Raw genomic sequence first — 11,681 nt, 5'->3', positions numbered from 1 at the left:
GAGAAAATTTTGTTAAAATTTTATTCGGTTCATAATAAAATTTTCATCATTGTCAAAATTTTATTTCTATAGAAAATTTTGTTCAAATTTTATTCGGTTCCATGATTATGGTTGCCACTCGAGCCAAAAATAATCTACCAAGATTTTATTTCTATAGAAAATTTTGTCAAAAGTTTATTTCTATAGAAAATTTTGTTAAAATTTTATTTCTGTAGACATTTTTGTCAAAATTTTCTTTCTATAGAAAATTTTGTGAAAATGTTTATTTCTATAGAAAATTTTGTGAAAATTTTATTTCTAGAGAAAATTTTGTTAAAATTTTATTCGGTTCATAATAAAATTTTCATCATTGTCAAAATTTTATTTCTATAGAAAATTTTGTTCAAATTTTATTCGGTTCCATGATTATGGTTGCCACTCGAGCCAAAAATAATCTACCAAGATTTTATTTCTATAGAAAATTTTGTCAAAAGTTTATTTCTATAGAAAATTTTGTTAAAATTTTATTTCTGTAGAAAATTTTGTCAAAATTTTATGTCTACTTTGTCAAACTGAATTATATACGTATTGGATCGATCTTTTTTTATACCCTCCATCATAGGATGGGGGTATATTAACTTTGTCATTCCGTTTGTAACACATCGAAATATTGCTCTAAGACCCCATAAAGTATATATATTCTGGGTCGTGGTGAAATTCTGAGTCGATCTAAGCATGTCCGTCCGTCCGTCCGTCCGTCAGTCCGTCCGTCCGTCCGTCCGTCCGTCCGTCCGTCTGTTGAAATCACGCTAACTTCCGAACGAAACAAGCTATCGACTTGAAACTTGGCACAAGTAGTTGTTATCGATGTAGGTCGGATGGTATTGAAAATGGGCCATATCGGTCCACTTTTACGTATAGCCCCCATATAAAGGGACCCTCAGATTTGGCTTGTGGAGCCTCTAACAGAAGCATATTTAATCCGATCCGGCTGAAATTCGGTACATGGTGTTGGTATATGGTCTCTAACAACCATGCAAAAATTGGTCCATATCGGTCCATAATTATATATAGCCCCCATATAAACCGACCCCCAGATTTGGCTTGTGGAGCCTCTAACAGAAGCATATTTAATCCGATCCGGCTGAAATTTGGTACATGATGTTAGTATATGGTCTCTAACAACCATGCAAAAATTGGTCGACATCGGTCCATAATTATATATAGCCCCCATATAAACCGATCCCCAGATTTGGCTTGCGGAGCCTCAAAGAGAAGCAAATTTCATCCGATCCGGCTGAAATTTGGTACATGGTGTTGGTATATGGTCTCTAACAACCATGCAAAAATTGGTCCACATCGGTCCATAATTATATATAGCCCCCATATAAACCGATCCCCAGATTTGGTTTTTGGAGCCTCTAAGAGAAGCATATTTCATCCGATCCGGCTGAAATTTGGTACATGGTGTTGGTATATGGTCTCTAACAACCATGCAAAAATTGGTCCATATCGGTCCATAATTATATATAGCCCCCATATAAACCGATCCCCAGATTTGGCTTGTGGAGCCTCTAAGAGAAGCATATTTCATCCGATCCGGCTGAAATTTGGTACATTGTGTTGGTATATGGTCTCTAGCAACCGTGCAAAAATTGGTCCACATCGGTCCATAATTATATATAGCGCACATATAAACCGATCCCCAGATTTGGGTTGCGGAGCCTCTAAGAGAAGCAAATTTCATCCGATCCGGCTGGAATTTGGTACATGGTATTGGTATATGGTCTCTAGCAATCGTGCAAAAATTGGTCCATATCGGTCCATAATTATATATAGCCCCCATATAAAACGTTCTCCAGATTTGACCTCCGGAGCCTCTTGGAGGAGCAGAATTCATCCGATGCGGTTCAAATTAGGAAAGTGGTGTTAGTATATGGTCGCTAACAACCATACCAAAATTGGTCCAATCACACAAAAATTGGTCCATATCGGTTCATAATCATGGTTGCCACTAGAGCCAAAAATAATCTACCAAAATTTTATTTCTATAGAAAATTTTGTCAAAATTTTATTTCTAGAGAAAATTTTGTTAAAATTTTATTCGGTTCATAATAAAATTTTCATCATTGTCAAAATTTTATTTCTATAGAAAATTTTGTTCAAATTTTATTCGGTTCCATGATTATGGTTGCCACTCGAGCCAAAAATAATCTACCAAGATTTTATTTCTATAGAAAATTTTGTCAAAAGTTTATTTCTATAGAAAATTTTGTTAAAATTTTATTTCTGTAGACATTTTTGTCAAAATTTTCTTTCTATAGAAAATTTTGTGAAAATGTTTATTTCTATAGAAAATTTTGTGAAAATTTTATTTCTAGAGAAAATTTTGTTAAAATTTTATTCGGTTCATAATAAAATTTTCATCATTGTCAAAATTTTATTTCTATAGAAAATTTTGTTCAAATTTTATTCGGTTCCATGATTATGGTTGCCACTCGAGCCAAAAATAATCTACCAAGATTTTATTTCTATAGAAAATTTTGTCAAAAGTTTATTTCTATAGAAAATTTTGTTAAAATTTTATTTCTGTAGAAAATTTTGTCAAAATTTTATTTCTGTAGAAAATTTTGTCAAAATTGTATGTCTACTTTGTCAAACTGAATTATATACGTATTGGATCGATCTTTTTTTTTGATTTAATATATACCACGTATGGACTTACATACAATTTAGAAGATGGTGTTAGGAGGTTTTAAGATACCTTGCCATCGGCAAGCGTTACCGCAGCTTAAGTAATTCGATTGTGGATGGCAGTGTTTAGAAGAAGTTTCTACGCAATCCATGATGGAGGGTACATAAGCTTCGGCCTGGCCGAACTTACGGCAGTATATACTTGTTTTGATTTAATATATACCACGTATGGACTTACATACAATTTAGAAGATGGTGTTAGGAGGTTTTAAGATACCTTGCCATCGGCAAGCGTTACCGCAGCTTAAGTAATTCGATTGTGGATGGCAGTGTTTAGAAGAAGTTTCTACGCAATCCATGATGGAGGGTACATAAGCTTCGGCCTGGCCGAACTTACGGCAGTATATACTTGTTGAACCTAAAGTATTTCTAGATTTCCAATTTCTGGCAAATTGCATGCAAATTGTTGTGTATAGGTGCTCAAGACCCCAAACCTGGGGGCTGCCAGGCGGACATGCTTATGTCGTCTTACAATTTCTCCCTGTTCAAGAAAATATATTCTTTATATAGTCGGAAATCGATATTTCGATATTTTACAAACGGAATGGCAGACTTATTATACCTCCATCACCATTCTATGGTGGTGGGCATAAAAAGACGGAAAAAGGGAAGGTCCCCCGCCCCGATCAAAAATCGAAAAATCGTCACCCCCAAACGTCAATAAAATTTCAAGCAAATCGAAAAACTTTGATCCAATTTGAAAAATGTATGGTAAGGGGAGGCTTCCCTCTACGACCAGATATTAAAAATTGATTACCTCGTACCTCGTACGTTCTCTGAAAATTTCAAGTAAATCGGTTCATCTGTTTTCAGGATTACGTAATATACAAATAAGCAAATAAACAAACATAAATCGGATTTCATATACACATATATATATATATATATATATATATATATATATATATATATATATATATATATATATATATATATATATATATATATATATATATATATATATATATATATATATATATATATATATATATATATATATATATATATATATATATATATATATATATATATATATATACACAGTCTCACACAAGTTTACATACGGTTTAAGAAATTGTATTTTCTTTAATTAATAAAATATAAAAAATATGCATATATATATGCTTTAGATTTTGTAAATTAATTTGAAAAACAAAGTATTTGTCAATTTTCAAGAAGAATTTTGTAGTCTGGATTATAAACAACAACAAGAAACATGTTTAGTTGTAAGGTAAAAAGCTCAAGGGTATGTAAACTTATGTGAGACTGTGTATATATATATACAGAGATACGAAGGTATAATCAAATGGTATTTTATCGTGGTTACAATATGTAAGTGATGATTACTAAATTACTGTTACGAAATTCATTTAGTTTTTTAAATGATTCATTTATAGATTGGATTAGTTGTGATCGCAAAACTCAATTAGCTCTTTAATTGAAGCTATTAATTATTTAGGTGAACTCACCTCCTTTATCAATTAATTTTTTATTCAATTAAAAAAATTGCACACATCTTTATAAGAGTGAAAACGTTTTAGCACTTCCTTATGTGTTTTCCGATCATAATTATAATTGGATTTATCATTGGACTTGAGCCAAGGCATATTCAGTGAGGTAAAGGGTGATTCTTTTGAGGTTAGGATTTTCATACATTAGTATTTGACAGATCACGTGGGATTTCAGACATGGTGTCAAAGAGAAAGATGCTCAGTATGCTTTGACATTTCATCATGAATAGACTTACTAACGAGCCACAACGTCGAATTTTCAGTGAATGGGCCCTAGAAAAGTTGGCAGAAAATCCGCTTTTTTATCGACAAATTTTGTTCAGCGATGAGGCTCATTTCTGGTTGAATGGCTACGTAAATAAGCAAAATTGCCGCATTTGGAGTGAAGAGCAACCAGAAGCCGTTCAAGAACTGCCCATGCATCCCGAAAAATGCACTGTTTGGTGTGGTTTGTACGCTGGTGGAATCATTGGACCGTATTTTTTCAAAGATGCTGTTGGACGCAACGTTACGGTGAATGGCGATCGCTATCGTTCGATGCTAACAAACTTTTTGTTGCCAAAAATGGAAGAACTGAACTTGGTTGACATGTGGTTTCAACAAGATGGCGCTACATGCCACACAGCTCGCGATTCTATGGCCATTTTGAGGGAAAACTTCGGAGAACAATTCATCTCAAGAAATGGACCGGTAAGTTGGCCACCAAGATCATGCGATTTGACGCCTTTAGACTATTTTTTGTGGGGCTACGTCAAGTCTAAAGTCTACAGAAATAAGCCAGCAACTATTCCAGCTTTGGAAGACAACATTTCCGAAGAAATTCGGGCTATTCCGGCCGAAATGCTCGAAAAAGTTGCCCAAAATTGGACTTTCCGAATGGACCACCTAAGACGCAGCCGCGGTCAACATTTAAATGAAATTATCTTCAAAAAGTAAATGTCATGGACCAATCTAACGTTTCAAATAAAGAACCGATGAGATTTTGCAAATTTTAGGCGTTTTTTTAAAAAAAAAAAGGTATCAAGCTCTTAACAAATCACCCTTTAGTATTAGTATTACAAAAACAAAATGTCAGTCGCCATATTGAATCTTTGATTGTCTGGCAAATTGATTTAAATTTCCCACTTGTTTAACACATTGTTCAAATTTAAAATAGAGAAAATCTAGAAATGTAAATTGTTAGTTATTTAATTGTATTAGTTAGGTTTTTAATGATTACGTTTTCACTTTTTAATGGAAATATTTTTGTGATATGTTTTTCACCACAGCCGTAAATGCAGTTAGAATAATTAGCCATTGGTCACACAATACGGTTTGTCAAATGAGAAAATCCCGCACCGAAATTTAGAACAGAGACACATGCCCATCATTATTTGATGGAATTTTGAATAAATTGATATCGAATATTGTATGTATATATCACTTAGTTGTTAATTGATTGTTAGGTAAACGTTAATTCTATTAGACGTCTTTAAAATCAGAATAATTCTAAAGATAGTGGCCTATCATATAAACAAGAATGTAGTCTTTTGAGTGCGTGATTATCAGGAGCAAAAGATTTCTGTAATGTTCGATTAACTCAACGTCAAGAGAATGAACGATAATATTGTATTGATACTTAAGATTTTGGCCTTATTCACTTCTGTTCGGCACGGTAGTGAAGCCTTTCGAATTTTGAGTGTAAGTGTCTTCTCGGAAATTGTCTTTTTAATTAGTTAATATTTGAAAATATGTATGTGGACAGTGCACAAATTAGAGGAAACCCATTTTTATTTTTATCAAGAAAAGCCAAACAAGTGAATCAGCACATATGAGGCATATAAGGGTAATAGTACCTTACTTGTGAAAATCTAAAACCAAAATGTTCGCCAATGTATCGGAAAATGAAATTTGGTACAGAGAATGCTTTTGCTATAAATACGAATCAGTTTTAGATGATGATGTGTGTTTTTCAAATCCTCTTATAAAATATATTCAGATTATCCATATATCGGAGATATTTATGTACAACACCACTTATATTTTATTTGGCAGTTTATTGGAAGCGTTGGTGTACCAGTGGATGATTTGATTCCTGAATCTGTTATATCTGGATATTTTTTTAGAGCTCAATACTTTATGCCTGTCACGGCCGAAAATTATAGACAGAAAATAAATCCACTGAATATTCATCAAAAACGTCGTAGATCATTTATTGATGAGCCTTTTGTTCGTGTCAACGTAAGTAATTTTGGAACCGTTGACGATGCAGAGAACTTTGTAAGGGGGGATTACGGAGCACTTGACGAGAAATGGAAAAACAACTTGGGATCGTATCGCTGGATTTTATATAGGACTATTGAGATGATACTGGATAAGTGAGTAAGTTTAATTTTTGTATAACTCAACACTCAAGATATTTCAAATGTTCATGAATTAATTAGTATGCACGCAATAAAAGGCAAAAAACATTTGGAAAATGGGTGTCACAAACGTTGTTGTTTTGCAGCGTTGCCAGCTTGGTTTTCTTTCTCGTTATATTGGGCTTTTTGAAGTCGTTTAGTGGCAAAAACATGCATTTAGCTTTTTGTTTGACTATACACGCAAAAAAATAATTCTTTCCTCCCAAACGAAATTTTAGACAAACAAAGTTCGTTTCTCATTTGCTTTTCGATGTAAGGAAGTGTATTTGGGAGAAAAGTATATACTTTTTGTGATAAGCGTTTATTCTTTTCCAGGATGTAGAAACAATTTCATAAGGACAAACTCAAAAAAAAACAAGTATGTACGGCCGTAAGTTCGGCCAGGCCGAAGCTTATGTACCCTCCATCATGGATTGCGTAGAAACTTTTTCTAAACACTGCCATCCACAATCGAATTACTTAAGTTGCGGTAACGCTTGCCGATGGCAAGGTATCTTAAAACCTCCTAACACCATCTTCTAAATTGTATGTAAGTCCATACGTGGTATATATTAAATCAAAAAAGATCGATCCAATACGTATATAATTCAGTTTGACAAAGTAAACATAACATTTTGACAAAATTTTCTACAGAAATAAAATTTTAACAAAATTTTCTATAGAAATAGACTTTTGACAAAATATTCTATAGAAATAAAATCTTGGTAGATTATTTTTGGCTCGAGTGGCAACCATGATTATGAACCGAATAAAATTTTAACAAAATATTCTCTAGAAATAAAATTTTGACAACATTTTCTATAGAAATAAAATTTTGACAAAATTTTCTATATAAATAAAATTTTGGTAGATTAATTTTGGCTCTAGTGGCAACCATGGTTATGAACCGATATGGACCAATTTTTGAGTGATTGGACCAATTGTTGTATGGTTGTTAGCGACCATATACTAACACCACGTTCCTAATTTGAACCGGATCGGATGATTTTGCTCCTCCAAGAGGCTCCGGAGGTCAAATATGGAGAACGTTTTATATGGGGGCTATATATAATTATGGAACGATCTGGACCAATTCTGGCACGGTTGTTAAAGATCATGTACTAACACCATGTTCAAAGTACAACCGGATTGGGTGAAATTTGCTTCTCTTGGAGACTTCGCAAGCCAAATCTGGGGATCAGCTTATATGGGGGCTATATATAATTATGAACCTATGTGGACCAATTTTTGCATGGTTATTAGAGACCATATAACAATACCAAGTACCAAATTTCAGCCGGATCGGATGCAATTTGCTTCTCTTTGGGGCTTCGCAAGCCAAATCTGGAGATCGGTTTATATGGGGTCCATATATAATTATGGACCGATGTGGACCAATTTTTGCATGGTTATTAGAGACCATATACCAACATCATGTACCAAATTTCAGCCGGATCGGATGAAATTTGCTTCTCTTTGAGGCTCCGCAAGCCAAATCTGGGGATCGGTTTATATGGGGGCTATATATAATTATGGACCGATGTGCACCAATTTTTGCATGATTGTTAGAGACCATCTACCAACACCATGTACCAAATTTCAGCCGGATCGGATGAAATATGCTTCTCTTAGAGGCTCCACAAGCCAAATCTGGGGATCGGTTTGTATGGGGGCTATATATAATTATGGACCGATGTGGACCAATTTTTGCACGATTGTTAGAGACCATCTACCAACACCAGGTACCAAATTTCAGCCGGATCGGATGAAATATGCTTCTCTTAGAGGCTCCACAAGCCAAATCTGGGGATCGGTTTATATGGGGGCTATATATAATTATGGACCGATGTGGACCAATTTGTGCATGATTGTTAGAGACCATCTACCAACACCATGTACCAAATTTCAGCCGGATCGGATGAAATATGCTTCTCTTAGAGGCTCCACAAGCCAAATCTGGGGATCGGTTTATATGGAGGCTATATATAATTATGGACCGATGTGGACCAATTTTTACATGGTTGTTAGAGACCATATACCAACACCATATACCAAATTTCAGCCGGATCGGATGAAATATGCTTCTGTTAGAGGCTCCACAAGCCAAATCTGAGGGTCCCTTTATATGGGGGCTATACGTAAAAGTGGACCGATATGGCCCATTTTCAATACCATCCGACCTACATCGATAACAACTACTTGTGCCAAGTTTCAAGTCGATAGCTTGTTTCGTTCGGAAGTTAGCGTGATTTCAACAGACGGACGGACGGACGGACGGACGGACGGACGGACGGACGGACGGACATGCTTAGATCGACTCAGAATTTCACCACGACCCAGAATATATATACTTTATGGGGTCTTAGAGCAATATTTCGATGTGTTACAAACGGAATGACAAAGTTAATATACCCCCATCCTATGATGGAGGGTATAAAAACATTGTTTTCTTGCTAATTGCATTTCCCTCATATCTTTCTCACACCCACGATGTTTTTTAGTTCTTAACACCTTTTCCTGTAATACCAACATTGTAGAAGAAATTATACGATTTTATAAATTTTTAAAATTTTGTTTACCTTTCGCCTGGACGGAGAATCGAACCGCGGACCATGCACTTTGTAAGCCAACACACTAACCACTGAGCTATGTACCTGTTATGGTCATCAATAGATAAATATCCATATAAGTTACATTTATATAGCATAGCTTGCGGCGCCCACGAAGTTTATTTAACAGAAACAAACATTTAGTTTGGCACCGTGGTGCAGTGGTTGCTACGTCCGACTTGCATGCCAAGGGTCATGGGTTCGATCCCTGCTTCGACCAAAGTTTTTTTTTGTTTTTTTTTTTTTACATATATTCCAGATATGTTCGGAAGATTCCGAAAAAATGTTCAACATTTCATTGTAGTATATTAAATTTTGAACTGTAAAATGTGTCTTATTAAAGACCTAAAGTCAGAAAAGAACAGTGTTTGATATAAACGAAATGGACTGTGTTGTTGTTCCAAAAATAACTTTTTTGATTGAAAAAATAAAAATTTTGTAACAAACGAATTTTTTTGGTGATAAAAGTTTAAAATTTTGGAAGCAATTCAAAAAACTCTAACAAAAGAAAAACGTTTTCGGTACACGTTTTCCAAACGTTTTTTTTCTTTGCGTGTATTTCGTGACACTTTTATCGGGTTAAAGCGTTTTTTATTCCTATTGAAATATGGACAAAAATGTGGCTTTATCTAACGCCTGCTGCCTGTATAAGGCTTTCCACATACTTCAAAGCTCAATTTAAATATTAACAATAATTCCAGCCGTTATTATGTATTCTCAAGCCAAACAAGTACATACGGCCGGGTCAAATCTTAAATACTCCAAGAGGTCATTTATTTAATAATAGAATTTCAAGTGAATTTGATGGAATATACCCTTCTCTCAAGACAACGGTTTCAAATTGCACACGCAGAGAAGAAACATGATTGTCACAATCATATTCCAAGAGCAAAATAATATGATAGGAGCTTTTTTTGCGGCAACCATGTAACATTTTCGCCTACAACCTGTTGGCTCAGTGAACATGGTTCTAAGAAAAATAAAATTGTCCTCATCTAAAATGTTATTATATTGATAAAAAGAATTTTGTTTCCATTAAAAGACAATGGTCACGATCTAAAATTTTATGGTATTAGTCAGAAATGTGTTCCTTCCAGTGCCTTCGAAACTAAAGGAAAAAATTTTCATCAATATAGTTTATCCATTTTATTTCCATCAAGGTAAATTTTTGTGAAAAATAATAAAATTTACTCGTTTCAGTAAAAAATCCTAAACTGTAAGCAGTTAGGAATAGTTCATTAACTAGAATAAGGCATGGAATTTTACTCATACTATTTTCTTCGCTGGGTATAAGAATTTACTACTGAAAAAGAAAATTTTATTCACCGATAACAAAGCATTCGTAAAAATAAACAAAAACCGAACTAAAACCAAGTTTCCTCAAAATTAGTAAAATTTCTTATAAAATGATAATTGCGACTTCCTTTATAATAGAAAGTTTTTCATACATACGAACAACACTTGGCATAGAAAAATATTTTAGTTCATTCGTACTAAGAAGTATGCAATCCTTTCAAAACTTAAGGAAACACACTTGATAGAATATAGGAAATTTTCCTAAATTTCTATTGTCTACCTGTAATCGATATCTGTCATCGTAATCGATGTGTTTGCGCGTGGGTGTAATCGATATGTTTGCGCGTCGGTTGTTTTTTCTAGTTGGAATCGCGTTGTTTTGGTATACGGAGAGATTGTTAAAAAATAATATGGTAAAATAATATAATAAATAACAAATAAAATATATAAAATATTTGTTATTTTAAATTAGTGAGAAAAATTTTCGTTTTTAAAAATAAATCTATCAATGTTCGTGATAGTGTATAAAGGAAGAAAACACCAGCAGAATAACAACCCTTTCATTTGTCTTCATTTTGGAATCTTCAATTATCAGGTAATATTCAGTGACGCTAACCTTTTGGAACAAAAATGTTTTATGATTTTTTATATTTGTAGGTATTGAAATTGTAAAAGGAGGACAAAATCGTTAGGCAGCAACTTATTAAAAGTGAAAAGTACAAGAAGAAAAAGTGCGTTTTACAGTTGATAATATCACACGGAAATTGGAAATAGTGGAATAATAAACTAATATTTCAAAGAGATTCGATGCTGTTGATTCTTAATAAATATATTCAATATATTAATAAAACATGTCTTTTATTGAAGATAAAGTTGCTTATATAAATAAATAAAACTGTATTTAAAAACGAAGGTAAGCAGTTCTAATTTTGAAGTAAAAGGTTTACCACAAATATGTAAGATTTGTCCAAATGAATAAAAGAAGTTCAATAAAATCATTCCATATATGAATTCAATTCAGTAAAATTTTGTCATTCTGTAGTATGTATAGTGGTACATAAATATAGGAAAATGTTAACTAATATATGGAATACATTATTCCTAATTTCTACGAAAATCACATCGTTCAAACATATAAAAATGGCTTTGGC

At 33.5% G+C, this 11,681-nt stretch overlaps 1 long non-coding RNA gene across 1 annotated transcript; it reads left to right on the top strand.

The window, feature by feature from the left end:
- The first annotated feature begins 10,902 nt into the window (after positions 1–10,902).
- LOC142229688 (uncharacterized) lies at positions 10,903–11,380 on the top strand. Its single transcript, XR_012720462.1, has 2 exons — positions 10,903–11,125; positions 11,188–11,380. It is a non-coding gene; the product is annotated as an uncharacterized LOC142229688 (long non-coding RNA).
- The last annotated feature ends 301 nt before the right edge of the window (positions 11,381–11,681 follow it).

The sequence above is a fragment of the Haematobia irritans genome, chromosome 3 (assembly GCF_050003625.1).
Source record: "Haematobia irritans isolate KBUSLIRL chromosome 3, ASM5000362v1, whole genome shotgun sequence".
Classification (NCBI taxonomy): Eukaryota; Metazoa; Arthropoda; class Insecta; order Diptera; family Muscidae; genus Haematobia; species Haematobia irritans.
The sequence above is the reverse complement of the archived record's forward strand: the minus strand, read 5'-3'. Positions and strand labels throughout refer to the sequence as shown.